The following is an 18617-nucleotide window of genomic DNA, read 5'->3' as shown; positions in this document are numbered from 1 at the left end:
CATGAGCCACCAGCACCTGGCAAAATACTCATTTAATCGGCAGTAAATTTAAACATCATTTTACATTTTTTGTCTGCTCATTTTATGCATTGCTTATGTATGCTTTTCATCAGCAAATTTAGTATCATTTGGTGGATTTATAAAAGATCTTTGTAAATGGGGAATATTAATGTCTGCCTGTCATATACACTATGCTTATTATTTTTCTTCTGCTTATTTGACTTTAATTATGGTTTCAAAATTTTTTGAATCAGGTTTATCAGTCTTTTTTATTTTATTTTGATTTTTGTGAGGGCTGTGAAAAGGCTTCTCCTGTTTCCCTGGTACCTTTATATTGTTTTTCTTATTACTTAAACTGTCTAGAATTAACTGTAAATTATAAAATGAGGATGGGTTTCTGTTAGTCATCTTTTTCCTTTTATGATTCAAGTTCTATAGAGTGATTAAGAGAGTAAGTTTTTGGCATTAGGTTTCCCGGGTCCAAATTCTGGCTCCATTGCTTTCTAACTACAAATTCAAAATGGCAGATACCAGTAACTATCTCTTGGAGTTGTTTTCAAGTGTTCTGTTTAAGCATCACTGCTGAGGGTGGAGGGTGGCTCACACATGTAATCTTAGCTACTCAAGATGCTAAAATCTGAGGATCATGTTTTAAAGCTAGCCCAGGCAAGTCCTTGAAACTCTTCTCTCCAACTAACTACCCAAAATGCAGAAGTGGTGCTATGTCTCCAGTAGTAGAACACTAGCCTTGTGCAAAAATACTCATGGACAGTGCTCATACCCTAAGTTCAAGCTCCAGGACTGGCACAAAAATAAAAAATCAAAAGATTTAGAACAATACATAGTATAAATAACCGAATTTGGCTACCAAATTTAATGAAAACAGTCCAATTTCCACAACTCCAAGATCCAGATAATTACCATTTTAGTTTGCATCTCTATGAATTCAACTTCCATAGGTATCTAAAATACGTAGAATCATGAAATGTTTGTCTTTTTTGACTTGCCTCTTTCACTTACTTGTCTTCAAGTTTCACTTATCTTTCAGCATGTATGAATTTCCTTCCTTTTTACCGATGAATAATATTTCATTATATGTCCATATCATATTTTGTTTATTCATTTACCAATGAACCCTTGTGTTGTTTCCAGCTTTTGGCTAATATGAAGCAGACTGCTATAAACATGAGTGTATGGTTAATGATGTGTGAACTTCTGTTTTAATTCTTGCATGTATAAACTCAGATGTGGAATTGCTGAGTCATATTCACATGGTAACTTAATTTTATGAAGTCATAACTTCCCTTTTACTGCCCTAACAGCAGTGCAAAGGGAGTTCAATTGTCCATGAACTTAAGTACTTTTCTCATTTTCTGTTTTTTTTATAACAGCCATCTTAATGAGTATGATGTAGATTTTGAAAATTCGAAGTTAAATTTTGAAGAATAAATGGGAATGAGCCAGACAGATGACAAAAATAGTTAGCAGTGTTTCTTTAGCTGCCAGTAGCCATTGTTATGATTGGAACAATTTTAGTTTTAGAAAGAACTTTTCCTGTTGATCCACATGAGATACAAGGAGTGAACCACACCGGGAAAAAACTAATGTAGACTTTCCTGCAAAGAAGTAGAGCGGGGCAGGCAGCCAATGTTAGAAATATTTATGCAGCTGTTGCCTAAACTACTCCAAAGAAACTTCTGGTGACTGTTTACAACATGCATGTTTAGTTTGAACCTATTGATTTAAGAAAAATCCAAAGTCCAACATCTTTTCAATCTGTGCATACAAACCAAAGAAACTGAATATGGATAAATATGTATTTGTGGATACTCTGTACTAAGCTGGACTTCAGTGACTTTCTGAAGTGATTCCAGTTTCCTTTATTTTCCATTTGGTCTTATTTTCAGTCTATCCCACTTCAACAGGTCTGAGGTCTTAGAATGGCAATGGTAGGGTTGAGTTTCCTGCCCAGATGTTCACATTCTGTGCTCTGCCCACACTAACACAAAACTGAGCCCTCTCCTTCAAATGTCAGGTCATAAATTGCTGCTTCTAGTCAATTTGTGCCTAGCCAGTGAAAAAATGAATACCAATACTCTTTTCATAAAGTGTACTTTATAACCACATTTTTCTTTCAGATCTCAGAATTTTAGATTTATGATTACTGTAGTATTTTATCCTACCTCGAAGGTATAAAGTTGTCTGCTCCCATTTTCAGGTCAGACTAGCCAACCTACAACTTAGCCAATAGAAAAAAATAGCAACTAGGTCATTGCTTTTTCTGTTCTACCACTCTGCTTGTTGCTAGTCTTTCTTTGAGACAGCCAGCAAGGCCAAGCTTATATACTATTGTCCTCTGCTAATTAAATTTTATATTTTCTCCCACTTCAAAAAGACTGGCGACTCCAGTCATAAAAATTTACTTTGTTATTCAGTATAGCCTTTTAGGAACTGTAGAAAGAATTCTAAAAACCCAGTGGAATGCACATTTTTTTTTAAAATGTCAAGTTTATTGCGCAATAGAAGAAAAAACTTTTAAATTATTAGATTGTGGTGATGTTTACAACTCTGGATATTGTAAAAGTCATAGAATAAAGATATTATATTTTCAATGGTAAAGTATATAGCATGTGAATTATATCTCAGTAAAACTGTTTTTCTCCATAGAATCCTGAACACCTGCAGGCAAAAAACAAAAAGTGTATTTCTTGGGCAACGAAATGTAACAGAGTAACTGTCTGTACTGAATAACAGTTAAGAGAGCTGAGTGGCATCTTTGTAGTTGGTAGTCTTATTTGATGCTCATAATAAGTCTCTGAGGGAGGAAACACTACTATCTTTGTGTCACAGATGAAAATTTTCAGCTAAACAAGGTTAAACATTTTTGATAAGCTATGCAGTCAGTAGGGTATGTATTTGGGGTTTGAGCCTGGGAGCAGCCTCCAGAGCTTGACCTCTGAGACACTGAACTAATCTGAGCACCCAGAAAGGCGCTTCATTAATTATCCTCAATGTCAGCATTATCTCCAAAGAGTACAAGTTCTTTCATTTAGCTGTGGCTTCATTTTATGTGACAGAATCCACAAAATAGTTATAGACATATCAAAGAGCCTCAATCATCTATAATTTAATAGACATTTTCTCAATTATTGTGTCAGATTTTGTAATCTGAATTATATTCTAAAGTCTCTGGTGGTAAAGCAGCTTGCTGTGGAAGGAATCCCTATATTCACTACATTTTCCATATTCACAATCTTTTAAAAAAATTTGAAGCTAGATACTCTGAAACTGTTAATAGCAAGTTTTCCCACATTTTTTTCTTCAAAAAAAAATCCCAGCATCATTATTACTGAGTATGCATCCCACCAATGGGGGAAGTCAAAGATACCATGTTAGAGGAGATGTTAGAGGAGGAAGCAGCCTTCTAACGCCATGTAGGTGAGCTTGACCTCCATGATAAATAAAGTTGAGGTGACTTATATTCAGCTTGTAAGAGAATCCAATGGGACCAACTATTAGTGACTATAACTTAAACAGTTAGGAAGCATAAACTAGGTCTCTCTCAAGAAATTTTATACTAAAGAACTAGAAAAATGACCACCTATGCAAATTTTGCATAGGAGAATATTCTTGGAGTGAAGATGTAAGGTTATTTTTTCCACTTAACTTTCCACAGAATTCACAGTGCATAACGTTCCCTTCTGCTGTTTTCCATTTCTCTTCTCCAAGTTGCTTCCCCTTGGAGTATTTCTAAGAATTATGATTCAAATACAAAGTTATGTAACCTACTGATTTATGTAAACATAACAAGGTAGGTATTTAAGATCAACAAATCATTCTAACTATCTGCTCATATATTAGCCTGAAAGTTTACAACCTAACTTCTTGGTAAAGTCAAGTTGATTTTCCAACACCATTTTTAGCTTAGATTAATGTCTTTGTTTAATTGTACCCAAATTCCAGAACAAACCATTGGAAGATTATAGAGGAATAAAATAGAAACTTCACATAGGAAACTATACGATTTTTTTTTAGACAGGGTCTTGCTACATAGCCTATAGTGGTCTTGAGCTCCAGATCCTTCTCCCTCTGCTGCATAAGACATAGGATTATAGACATGTGCTTCCATACCTAGTTCAAAACTTTACTTATTAAGGACTTTTAATCTAATATATCACATATGCTAATAATTCTAAAGCCTTAAGTTGGTAAGGCAGTCAGCCAGCACAGTTCCTGGGCATATACTATAAGCCCTTTACTATGTTACACTTGTGTTAATTGAAATAAGAAGAAAAATAGAATGCAAATAACAAATTCTGTTAGTTTATCAGAAAATGTGCCAAGTACCATTGGCCTTAAAGAATGTGTATTTGGAAGATTCCATTTCTGTCAAATCCTTGGAGTAAAGGAGGGAAATAAGGAGTCTACTTCATCAGAGAAGAGGATAGGGATACTGCACCGGCTGGAGATAGGAAAAGCTACAAGGTTATATTCATAACCTGTCTACAAAGATTTGTGACCTTTGTGTAGCAGTCACAAGTGTAACATTTATAAAATTTCAGCTGAACTTTTAGAAGGTCAAAGTTCAGAAAGGAGCAGGGTCTAAGATAAAAGAGAGCAAATAAGTCAGAGAAAGACAATTTACTTATCACAAGTAGAGACAATGGGTTTTTTAGGAAGAGAGAACAATATAAACCACACGGATGAATCTAAGCTTCCAAACATGGCTGATGCAAAAGCAGTAAGTTAACAGAAAGAATGGGATAGAGAGAAGATATCTCAGAGAAGATGATATGATTCAGTTTTATTAAAGTTCAGACAGTAATGACGTAGTTTGTACAGAAGTCAAGGCTACAAGTAGCAACTAAGAATCAGCTGCTCCTGGGCTAGAGCAGGAAAGCTGGAGTACAAATTACAGGAAGCTTGATAATGAATGCTGTAAAGAGAAGTATGATACTCTGACGGTAACAAAAAGCTAGAAGAAGGCGGGAGGAGAATGACAAAGAAACAAAAAATGTGGACTCTACCCCTTTGAACCAGGAAGTCTGAGATGAAAGTTATGAGGGGATAGCGAGAGCTCTGGAACAATTGTACAAAACACGTTACCCTAGCAAAATTACCTCCTTTTAAAGTGACTTTAACTATCTTATCTGTAAACGTGAGTACTTATGTGAGTATTCAAGCCTAACAATATTTTTTTACTCATTCCCAGTTCTTGGAAATTGATTAGTATTAAAATCCAGTTGCAAAATTTAAAATTGCACAAAAACTCCCATAGTTTTTACCCTGATAAAGACTTATTCAATAAAAACACACCCTTCCTCTAAATTTCAAGAACAGAAAGGCTGGCATATGCCTTGAATAGAAAGAGAATGAAAGAGAAGCATTCATTTGCCAACTTTTTCTCACATTCTGGTTTTCTAGAAGATTGACTGGTTCAAGGGAGATGAAATATGGATTTGGCCATATTCTGAGGTTTATATGCTAAGATTCTAACACCCTCTGATCTGTCTACTGTGAAAATAGAGTTATTGCAGATGCAGTTAGTTAATATGAGATGATACTGGATTAGAGGGGCTTCTAATGCAATATCACTGGATTATTATAAAAATGGGGCATTCAGACATAGATACACAGAAGGAACCCAGTGTGTGACGATGAAGACAAGGACTGGGGTAAAGCACCCTAAGCCAGGGCTTGCCCAAGGTTGCCAGCAAACCACCCAAAACTAAGCCACATATGGAATCCAGTGTGTTTCAGAGGTTCCAAAAGAAACCAGCCCTGTTGATACCTCAATCCTGGACTTAGAGCTCCGGAACTGAGAAAATACATTTCTGGTTTGTAAGCTGGTTAGCTTGTGGTACTTCGTTAAGATAGTCCTAGGAAATGTTTTCTCCCAAACAAGTTGTTGCTCAATTCATTTTCCCACGGGGTGCACTTGCAAATATCATGTGCCACAGAAAGGACAGGGTGACTTAGTTCACTGTTGGTAAAAATATATTCACACAAGCACTTAAAACAGCCTTGTGTTCCTAATGTACTTCCATTTTATTTCCCAGAAAGAAGTCCTTGTTTAACTAAAGTATACTTTGAGAACCAGACTGGGAGATAACTGTCACTAGTCTGGAATGCTTACTCTTATAAACAAATCCAGTGGCAGAACTGGCACAGTTTTATAGAAGATAGAGCCAGGTGAAGTTGCCTATTAACAGAAGACTGAATTGGTGTTTCAAACTGTGGCAATGATTATAACTTCTGGAAATGTACTGCCGTTTGGTTTCAGTGTTATGGGAACAAATACGAGCATCATTTCATAATGTAGATTTTTATATAACTCTAGACATTCATAGCTTAGTGGGCTAGTCCTGGCTTAGGAAATGATGTGTCTATACAGTGGAAATATTTTTTGATAGTCAACTTGTTGAGTGGGTGGCTCCCATGGTAGAAATAGTTAAGGGTATTCCATGCTATATTTTCTATTTACAAGACCTTCAGTAAGCTGTTCTATAGTCAAAGCTTTTGTTTTCAGACAAAACAGAAGAAGCTGCCTAAAATACACTGGATTTTAAATAGAATTATAAAAAAATATAGAGACTGTAACAAATTACTGGTCAAAGATTGATACATATTCATTTAGTCTCCTATTTTTTCAAAGTAAAACAGAAATCAGTACTTTCAAATGATCATAATCTTTAGAATGTGCATTTGTATCATCGTTGATGACTACAACAATCTATGAATAATACTGCCCAATACTGAGCCCCAAAGTGTATGGCACTTCACTGGTAATACCAGGTGATCCTGTGCCCTCTTCCCACTTATCTGTGACCATACTTAACTCTTCTACCTAGTTTGTTCCAATTTTCTGTTCATTGATTTTCAGAGATGGAGATGAAAATACTTTGACAAGCAAGTTATCTTTTCTAACACCAAATGGTTGTCCATTGAGGCATTTGTTCAAGTCAGTCAGAGGCCAACGAAGAATCCACAGCTCCTGATGATGAAGATGAATTCATTCATCTCTGAGCTGAATATGAATTCATCTGTTTGAATGAAGCTGTCCAGCCATAAAGCACAATCATTCAATTGATAACAATACATATCTGTCTCTTTTAGTGTTTAGCATTTGAGACCACAGGAAAAGTAAGAATTGTGGACTTTATTCTCCTTCTAACAGAAGCAGCTGCTGTTCAGCTAATTTCTGCCTTTGGAAGTGGGCCATCATGGACAGATTTCTCAATTTTCCAAGAGATGCCAGAAAGTATTTTGTTCTGTTTTGTTTTAAGGTCAAATATTTAGACTTTCAAATGTTTCAGAAACTATCGGCTTTGTATTGTATTAATTACAAATGGCCAGACGATGGTTTAAGCAATTCAAATTTAAGATCTTCCAGCTCTGGAGGTCAAATGTTTGTAACAGATTTCAACTGGATTGAAATCAGGGTGTTGGCAGGGTTGCATTCCCTTGGGAAACTAGTGGAACATCTACTTCCTTACCTTTTCTGTTTTCAAGAGGCTCTCTGCATTCCTTGGCTTGTGGCCTCAACTTCTACCTCCAATATAGCAGCATGGCACCTCTGACTCTCTCTGACATTCAGCTCTCTTTCTCAGCTTCCTTTCCTGACCCTCAGCTTCCTTTTTCACATTTTCTTTTTTGACTTTCCTAACCCCCTTCTCCCCTTCCTTGTCCTCCTCCTTCCTCTTCCTCTTCTCCCCCCCCCCCCCCCCCTTTTTAAAGGTATTTGTGATTGCATTGGATCCATCTGAGTGAACCAGGATACCCTTGCCTCTCTGGCTCCATCAAAGGTTACTCTAGGGGAATGTTCTAGATAAATTCAAGCTACAAAGGGAGCCAGGTGAAATTCCACAACTCAAAGTAGTAGGTGGAGGAACTTCTGAATAGAGCATTCAGCAGAGATACAGGGGACAAAGACCATTTCTGAATTTACTAGAGGGAGGCTTTTATGAGCAGAAAGGTAGTCAGAGGAGAGACAAAGTGACAGAGACCATTTGTAACATCTTATATATCTGCAGGCATAATTTTCCTAATCAACTAATCAAATAATTTTATTTTTGCCTTTGACTGACTGACTGAAAGTATTACATATTGGCTTTTTAAAACAATATATTTAGCAAACTTAGAGACATAAAATGAATGCTAGTTTATATAAAATAATTTTTCAGTTACATCTAACTAGTTTGTGGTTGCATATTGCTATTAGGTCATGGTTTCCTCTTGGTCATTACAACGGCAAGAGCTGCCCTTGATTTTTTCCTAAGAGGCACTTGAACATGAGCATGGATGCAACCTGATACAATAACTGTGACATTCGCTGCCTTCATTACAACAGTCTGACGGATCAGGTTGCTTTCCAGCTTTACTTGGGAAGATGTGGCAAAGACAGAATTGGTACAATGACTGAGCATCTTTTCACCATGATTTATGGTCTGTCTTGATCAAAGCTGAAGCAGGCCAAATAAGCTGAGCTGGAGCCATGCCTGGATGGAATTTTCTTATCAGCTAGCCAACACAACAAAAACAAAAGTAATTCCCATAAAAAATAATGAACGCTGCTTTCTAGCTGACTCCAACATGTATTCAGTACTTTACTGACTGTGTGTGTATGCATTGCAAGCACAATATGAGAAAGATAATGTCTTACTGATCGCTATAACCCTAGCATCTCACTTAGTAAGGGCACTCAACCTTCAGAAAAGGAATAATAATTACCCAGAGTTGTTCATACATGGTACTGTCACCATTGGCAAGTTATTCAATCTGTTAATAAGAGAAGAATGAAATCTTTTTTTTGTTTGTTTGTTTTTTTGGGTCCGGTCATGGGGCTTGAACTCTGGGCCTAGGCACTGTCCCTCAGCTCTTCAGCTCAAGGCTAGTGCTCTACCACTTGAGCCACAGCGCCACTTCTGGCTTTTTTCTTTTTGCTTATGTGGTGCTGAGGAATCGAACCCAGGGCTTCTGGCATGCAAGGTATGCGCTCTACCACTGAGCCACCTTCCCAGCCCCAAGAATGACATCTTAAAGGACAGAATGAAGTAATAAGTATGAATGTATTGTATAACTTGGAAGTATCACATAAATGCAATGAGCTATTATATATCATTTGAATTAGATTTTACTTTTTCTGAGCACAATTTTTTTGAGGAGTTAATTAGAATGTAATGTCTTTTTTTGGCTAGGTGTCTCTAAATGATTATAGTTTTTTTCTAAGGACTAAGGTCAACAGGGCTCAAATTTACTTAAAAAAATGTTTTGAATCACTGTTTCTTGTGGGGGGCAGGTGGAAAGAATATGACCAAGTTTACATTCATATCATATGGAGAATGTGACACAAGATACAAAAAGCTAAAAGGTGTCTGCTGACATTTCAAAGGATGGGTATCTACATGTGTTTTTGTAGAAGGATCTTATTAAAGAAATTATGAAGTAACTCTCTCCCTCACTAAAACAAAGTTAATTAATTTTGATGGAAACAAGATGATGAGATAGCTTAAAATTAAGGAGGTAGCCACTGAAAGAGAAAGCCAAAACAACTGAGCGTTTGCCTCTGGGATGCAGGATTAACTGAAATTCTGGACTGATTGTGATGGGAATGTCATATTTGATTTTTATAACAGAGCCTATTTACTTTGTTACCAGCTGCATGTATTACTGATTAACACCTATTGTTTAAAATTTAGCGACTTCTCAGTACAGTTACAATCAAAGGATGAGACCCATTTTTATCTAGTAAGTGTCATAGGATTGGGCATAAAATCATTAGAAATAGATTTGCCTTTCTGTATCTTTCAATAAAGGTTTAAAAAATCGATACCATTTTAGTATCATCTCTCAGTTGTAGTAAATGGTAGGGTCAAGCAGGTCCATGACGGAGATAAAAGATAGAAAGAAGTTGGCTAACTATGCTATAGGCAGTTGAGTATAGTTCATGTGAACAAAATAATGCTTCCTTTTTCCCATTGTTTACCTGTGCTTACTAGCATTATCTAGGAGGGTGGAGCTAACATTGAATGAATGCTTACTTTGTGTAAATGCTTATTTTGCCTATGGTAGGTGACTTACCCTGCTAAACAACCTGTGGTGTTGGTATGACTTTTCACATTAGATAGATGGGGAAACTGAAGATTGTTGAAAAATAAGTTTGTTAAAGACAATCTAGTTTTTTGTTTTTTGTTTTGGTTGTGGGGCCCAAACTCTGGGCCTGGGTGCGTCCCTGAGCTTTTCAGCTCAAGGCTAGTGCTCTACTACTTGAGTCACAGCACCACTTCCGGCTTTTTTCTGCTTATGTGGTGCTAAGGAATGGAACCCTGGGCCTCATGCATGCAAGGCAAGCCCTCTACCACTGAGCCACCTTCCCAGCCCCAGCAATCTAGTTTTTTAAGTGGGAAGGTAGATTCTAATTTAGTTCATTCAGACTTCAAAAACTTGATTCATCTTCCTTAACCCTTAGTTTGCCCAGTACCCTAGCTGGGTTGGTTCCATATTGATGCTAAATTGGTTATCCCCTACCCTCCAGATTTTACTAGGAGAGACAGAGAAAGAATAAGAGTAGGAATCTTAAGTACTAATGTCATCACTTGATTCTCTAACAAGATGAAATTAGGAATGAAATGATAAGCAGTTTTGTACAGAAAAGTTTTTTTACAGAACTATAAAGATAGGATTTAACAGGAACTCATACAAAATTGTGAACATTTCATCAGTCTCAGGAGTTCCTCATCATCTTTAAACTAATAGCTTCCAGATATATGTCTCCAACCTAGACCTTGAGTCATAGCTCAGGCCTGTGTATACAATAGGTCAACTAAACCATCTCTAAGTTGGATGTCTCAAAGGTTACTCAGACTTAGTATGTCCATGACAAAACTCTTAAACCATTCCTTCAAGATTTGTTTCTTTTCCAATATCTTCTAATCAAGAAATTTTTTCTACCATTATTTTGCTAGTATATTTAGGGGTTATCAGTGAAACCTTTTTCTCTCTTACTTTTCTACCATTATCTCTATTGTTTATGTATTGTTCATTTTAATTTATAGAATTTCAAAATGTGTTACTCATGCATCTCTATCACTACTTTGTTTTTTTTTTGTCAGTCATGGGGCTTGAACTCTGGACCTGGGCGCTGTCCCTGAGCAATTCAGCTCAAGGCTAGCACTCTACCACTTGAGCCACAGAGCCACTTCCAGTTTTCTGGTGGTTTATTGGAGAGAAGAGTCTCATGGACTTTTCTGCCTGTGTTGGCTTTGAACTGTGATCCTTAGATCTCAGGAGGCTCCTGCGTAGCTAGGATTACAGGCGTGAGTCACTGGCGTCCAGCTTCCATCTTTATAAGTTAACTGAAACATTATTTGTCATCTGTACTATTTTTGTGGTTTGAGTTGTCTCAATAATTCTCCTCTGGTCCTCTCCAACCCAGTTAATACACCAGTCTGAATATTATTTTCAAAACACAAATTTTATTTGAATATATATATCCACATTAAATTTCTCCACTATCTTCCTGTTCTTCTCATCTCTTGGTATCTCTCCGTAACCTGTCTCTTCAAAACTTTTCCCTTCTCTCTGTACTCTATTCTGTGTGTTTTCTTTCAGTTCCACGAACTGAAAGAGTTTCCCACACATACTTTGCATATCTTCTTTCTTCTGAAATGTTTTCTCCTTTATATCTGGTAATGCTAACTCATCCTTCAGATCTCTGTTCAAGAAGCATTTCTAGAGTGGAGCCCTCTCAAACGTCCCAGGTTGAGTTATATGTTCTGATAGACCTTCCCTTCTCATTGGAGCTATCATCACAATTTCAAATCCATTTCCTATTTTACAAAGCAAATATTTACTACGTATTTATTATGTTCCAGGTTCTCTTCTAAGTGCTGAGAATACAGTGAGGCTTAAAATAATAAAAGTTCCCTTGTAATGATGAGTAAAGGAGAAGACACACACACACACATATATATATATATATGTATTAGACTCTGTCTTTCAAATTATATATGTATATAATATATGAAGTATAACAAATAATATAATATCTAAATTATAATAACTTATATAATATATGAATTATATATATACATATATATGTATATATATATAATTTGAGAGACAGACAGACAGACAGAGTCAGTTCTTCGGTGATATGTGCTGCAGAGAAAAATATACCCAGGAAAGAGGTTAGGAAGCGCCCATGTATGAGCACAAGCTTATGCTATTTTTTATTTTATTTTGAATATTATTATTATTGTTAAATAGTTATACAAAGGAGTTTCCATTTACCAAAGCAATTTATGAATGCAGTGCATCTTGGTCTCTTGATCAATGTCACCCTTGCAACGTTCTTACCCACCCCTCCTAACCCACCCCTGCACTCACTCATCTTAATTTTAGGTAATGTACTGAATTTTTTGCATTTAACAAAACAGCGTCTATATACAATACATCTTGATCTGTGTCATCACTTCACCATCTTCACTCCACTTCAACCTACCTCTTCTCTTCTATTTCTCAATTCTCTGATATATAAATTAATTCTTGCCTGCAATCTCCCCCTGTCCCTTCCGTACTTCTATCCTCTCCCCTAGGTTCTACTCTCTCCTCTTGCAGAGAAGCATAGATTGCATGGTTTCCCTCATTTGTGATAGCTAGAATGGGTCTGTAAATCATTAAGTAAACACACTGGGTGGTAAGCAAGGTGTTACAAATAAATTAAGTAATGTGTAATAGACTCTATGGAGAACACAAATAGTATATAATTCTTTTAAAAGACTAAGCTCAAAGCCCAACAAAATGAGAACCAGGAAATTGGTACTTAGGCTATTTTAAATCATTGGAGAAGAATAGATAAGTTAACATTTGAACTCAATCAGAAGGTGAGCATCACAAATACCTGTAGGAAGACTGCTCACAGAGAAGACTAAATTTCCTTCACTTAGAAGGAAATTCCCCACTTTTGAAGAGCGACTAAAGAGCCAACATGGTTAGTTTAGAGTAGATAAGAAGAGCAATAGAAGATGAAATAGAGAGGCCAGGAAAACATAGGAGCTTTGGTTTCCAGTAAGAAAGTCTGAGAAATTGTTGTCCAATTAAGAAATGAGTATTATCAAATTTGTTTTTGAATGATTATAGCAGCAGCTGTGCAGGGGAATATACTCCGTGGGTGTAGGAGGGAGAGCAGAATTATCAGGAATCTGTTTGCATAAGTGGTGGCTTATTAAGAGTTCTAACAGTATATTTTTGAAGGAATGCCTTTTTCACAGACTGTATACGTGTTTAAAGAGAAAGAGGAAAAAATCAAGTACTACACAACAAGGGTAGTGTATGGAATAAGTAATTTGAAAAAAACAAAATTTCCACTCACTAACATAAGAAAGTCTACTACTTAAATCATATTTGGGAGGAAAGCTGAGTCAATTTGGTTATGCCTTTTAAATACCAAATAAAACTAGAGAGTAGACAGTTGGATTTACAAATCTTGACTTTGAGGGAAAAATTGGATTAGGGTTAGGTAGAAGTTGAGGAAGGATCTCATGATTCACTTGGAACAAAGAAGGGTCCTAGGTTATACTAAAACTATAATAAAGTTTTCCATAAACTGATGTGGATTGATCATCCTGGCTGTGTACTACAAATGTGATCTTGTGAGTCTTTGGCACATTAATGCCCTTTAAAGCCAAAAGATTAGATGAGACCCCCCCTTCCTCTGATTGAGATTTAAGTGAATAAGAGAGAACAATGGATTTAAAGTGACAAGCCTTTAGATGAAGTAAGAAAGTTGAGAAGGAATCAGCAGAAGAGGATTTGTAAGGAGGGTCAAGTGAAGTAGAAGGAAGACAAGAGTAGTCAAGTGAAAGAAAATATTGCAAGTAATAGGTAGTAACCAAGTATGCCAAATATGAGTGATATTAAATTGGCCACTGGATCTTATAATGTGGATAACTTGGAAAGGGCTGTTACCGTGGAATGGAAGATGTAGGTAAAGCCTTGGTTAGAATAGATTTAATGAAGGCAGACTACTAGTGACAGAATATGAGCGTGTATAGAAGGATGGAGAAATAGGTTAATAGCTATTTGGGGAGGTAGAGTCAAGAAGGTTTTTTTTTTCATTTTTTAAAAAATGTTTTTTATTGTAAAAATACTGTACAGAGGGATTACAGTTAAATGAGCAAGGTCATGAGTACATTTCCTATCAAGCATTGTTACCTCCTCCTTTGTTTTCCCTCTACCCTCCCACTTCCACTACTCTCCCCTGCCCCCTCCCCCCACCCTCTCGGCCTAAATTGTAAAGTTGGTTTTTCAACATAGTGTCTTGTACATCTCATTGTTACAATGGGTCAATCTGTATCCCTATTTAAGCATTTTGGTTTTTTCCCTTCCCCTCCCCAAGCTAGAGAAGTGTATATACAAGATTCAGGGAACTGACATCAAATATAGTGAAAATAGGGGTTATACCCTGGGGGAAAAACAAAGAAACAAAAAAAATCACATGTACATTATAAATATGTTAGGAACAATAGCAAGAAAGAATAAAACCACTGTGTTCCTATCTTTGGGTTTATTTCATTTAACACCATCTTATCTGGTCATATGTACATAGCTTTTGACTTTTTCTGCTTGTCCCAGACATACACTAGTTATTGCAAATAAGAGAAACCATGGGACCTATGGTTTCTTTGGACCTGGCTTACTTCACTTAATGTAAGTTTTTCCCAGTCTTTCCATTTCCTAACAAACTGGGTGATGTTATTCGTCAAGAAGGTTTCGATGGGAAAAGATGTCATGCTGTTTGATAGGGGAAACCTTAGGATAAATGTTACAGAAGAGAAATGGAAGAATTGTCCAAGTATATCTCTGGTTCAGACACAAATATCTTTAGACTTAAGAGTAACATGTACAGCATGTGTTAGAGATGTTGAAAGAAGTTTAAAGAGAAAAAGAAAGAAGGGCAGATGAGTAGATGACCTCTGTGTGGCAGGTAGTGGATTCTATGTTCCAATGACAAGATATCCAAAAGTAGGTGTGTATGTGTGTGTGTGTGTGTGTGTGTGTGTGTGAGAGAGAGAGAGAGAGAGAGAGAGAGAGAGAGAGAGAGAGAGTATATTAGGAAGGAGAGATGGAACAAATTAGAATTGAAGCTAGAAGACCTCACTTCTTACTTCAGGGCTAAAGAGGTAAACAACCAGCATTTGAGAGTGTTGAAGAGGAAACCACATCTTTAGGGAAAGAGTAACTTTTTGTAGAAACACAGAGGTATCAAGAACATTCATGAAAACTTGAACTTATTAAGTATTTCAATGATGATGGAATGAGTACTTGTAAGGGTTGGAAAGGTTGGAGACAGGGACAGGAGCTCAAGTTGTAACCATGTAGAAATGAGAGTTTGTGGAACCTTCAGAAAGGCCCAATCTTTTTGTTTTAACTGTTAAAAACTACTGATTATGATAGAGAAATCTATCTTTTTGGAGGGAGCTCTGGAACTCCTCTTCTTTCCTGTCAAAGGAGGGGTGAAGGATGACAAATGGCCGACGTATGGTAGTTCTGGAGTTGACTCCTTGCTCCTTTGTAATGAATGATGCTTTCACAAGTGTGATTATCTGCCCAGTCTCAACATGTTTACTTTTGTTACTTTTTGTATCTTCAGTGTCTTGAGCAGTACCTGGTACCCAAGAAGAGACCAACAAATACATGTTGAACAAATAAACAAACAAGGAAAGAATTGATGGCTCTGGTTGATAGCAAGATCCAAGTAAGCAACCGTGTGATGAGATGAAGTTCAGAATAAAGTGAGTGATTATCTCTTTCCATTCTTTGGTACGAGTGGGTATCCTGAACTTATAAGATTCCACCCATTTCTTACCACCACACTTTACAAAGTTCACTGCTCACAATGGTAGGGAGATGAGTGAACAGAGAACAGTTTACCTCAGATTCTTCTTAACACTGAGACATTCAATGTAACTGTATTTGTAGAAACAAAGCAATAGAAATGTTATAGAAACAGAATAGCTCTGCTGTGGGCCTCTGGAGACCAAGAAATATGTGGTGGAAATGGTTGTTTCCATTGCTTCTTCAGCAGCAGAGGTGGAAAGTTAGTTCTATGTGTCAATCATGACTCAGCTCTTCTACTGTCTCTAGATGACTGCCTTTGTCACTAGTAATCAACTGTTCCCCCTCACCCTGAAATCTGCTTTCTGCTTCCTGCTTGATTATAGTCTCTGCTTAGTCATTGTTTTTGATAGTTACACAATAATGCTCTAAATATCTTAGGCTGACTTTCCTCATGTGCTCCCATTATATCTTTTCAGATAGTCTGCAACCAGAATTTAAAGTTACCTATTTATTTTCTTTCTCTATGTGTGTCTTTATAAAGATAACTTCTCAACACTTTTCTGTCTGATCAGATTGTCTCTTCTGTTCTGTTAGAGGAGGTCCTGGTTTTAGGAACAACTGACCTATCTTTCCCTTTCCTAAACTCTCTTCCATCAGGAAGAGCAGACATAGGGTGTCCTTTCCTTCCTGGTTTTCAAGATCGTATTTTAATCATCCTCTGTGATCTTTGAGATTTCAAGGGTTTTTTTTTGTTGGTTGGTTTGCCTTAGATGTCTCTCATCCTTCAGGTTAACCACACTGTCTTCCTCAATTTTGTTTCCTCTTTTAGTTAGATGGATACATACTTTTTAAACCAAAAAGACTCCACTTGTCTTCATATCCTAAGCAACATCCAACCTCTAAAGGAAGAGAATATGCACATTTTTGTTGCCTTGTTAGTATTTGTGTTTAATGTTATCTTTCTACTTCAGCTGAAAATCTATAAGTACGTCTAAATATTTTATCCAATAACATAAAAGTGTCCAAAGTAGACTTCCCTTTATGTGCGTTCATGGTTTTGTTGCAGAAAATTTCACCACCACCTTTCCAGAGACTAAAGAACTTAAATTGTGTTTGTTTCACTATTTTTTCCTTGCTTTCACTCTACACACTTAAAGGCTGTGGTCTAATCTCAAATATTTCTCAAATATTTTCTCATTCCCAATGCTGTTCCTCCAAGTCAGATCTGGCCTCACTCAATGACATCACTGGAAATTCTGCCTCAACTATCCCCTCTTCTCATCTCCTCATTATGCTGGGAAGGTGTTTTAAAAACAAAAAGCCAGTTATTTCAGATACTTATTTTATGGATTTTTATATATCCCAATGGGTATCTGTTTATTTTCAGAATAAAATTAAATTCCATTATAATGGCAAAATAAAAAATACATCAGAGTTTAACTTCAGATTCCCTTCCTGGTCTTACCCCAAATAATACTTCATCAGACTGACAGATACTGAATTTGCTTCATACTTTCATAACTCTTTGTGTTGTTTCATCTGCTATTTGCCCTTATCTGTGTTTGTCCTGGCAAAATCTGATTCCTCTTTGACTCAACTCTAAGCTGTACTCAACTCACAAATATTTTCTTGGTCTGCATTTAAGTAGATTGAGTTGAATTCCATTCTTTTTCATCGCATATGCCTGAGTAGTTTTTATATCTGTCTTTTTATAAAGTTGAGAATTCCTTAAGGGCAAAATTGATGGTTCATTGTTTTTGTGTCTCAGGTACCTAGAAGAGCACTGAACCATAACAGGGATAACATGCAACTGGTATTTCCTAATTTCTTCTTATCAGATTTCCTCAGACAGAAAAGAGAGAGGAAGTCAGATGCATTTTATTCCATGAAGGAATCAATGACTGTAGAATGAAATAAGGTGAAGAAGGATGATAGGTCGAATAAGTTTTGTAAATATAAGTGTGTCTGAGGCTAGGATGCGTGCCTTTGTTTATGCCTTGCTATTTCAACAGAAAGTGTGCCTGCTTCTGAATATCTGTGACAGCAAATTACAGGGTAGGAAAGAAGCAGCAGTGAAACATAGTTCAAAATCCTCATGTAGCCCCTGCTGATGGCTTCATCTGCCTGGCCCCTTGCATTCTTCATCAGAAAGTCAGAGTGCCCCAAGTCATGTGAAGATTACAGAACTAGTTCCATGGCTATTTCAAGCAAGTTTTTATGCGTTCCTCCTGGAAGGTTATGCAGTTAAAGAAAAGTGCTTACTCTTCCTATCTTGCTTTTCACATTGGAATGAACTAAAAATAAATTTTCAGGCAGCAGCTGTTAATAATTACAGAGACAGCATTTTATGGCTGTTCAGCCAGAGCAGTTTTTGTGCTTGCGATGACAACACATTAGCTGACTTCTTTTACTACGTGACTCCATTTTAATTTTTCCTGCTTTCAGTTCCATTGACTTCGACAGCAGATACCACACCTGTCTCCCCACCCCTATTAACACATCACAGGTCTCTTTCTTGTTAGCTAAAGACTCCGCTAAGTTCAATTCAGACTCTGATCTTTGGTCTCTGAGCTATTGACTAGTCTGATGTCAGCTGTCTAGAACTTTAGAAGGTCAGTCTGGAATCTAGAAGATAGAGAATAGTCCATAAAATAGTTTGTTGTCCATGCCACATTATCTGGAATACTTTTTTTTATTTATTAATTTATTTTATTTTATTTGTGAACATACTGTACAGAGGGGTTACAATTACATGGGCAGGATAATGCGTACATTTC

The sequence above is a fragment of the Dipodomys ordii genome, unplaced genomic scaffold, assembly GCF_000151885.1.
Source record: "Dipodomys ordii isolate 6190 unplaced genomic scaffold, Dord_2.0 Scaffold5, whole genome shotgun sequence".
Classification (NCBI taxonomy): Eukaryota; Metazoa; Chordata; class Mammalia; order Rodentia; family Heteromyidae; genus Dipodomys; species Dipodomys ordii.
The sequence above is the reverse complement of the archived record's forward strand: the minus strand, read 5'-3'. Positions refer to the sequence as shown.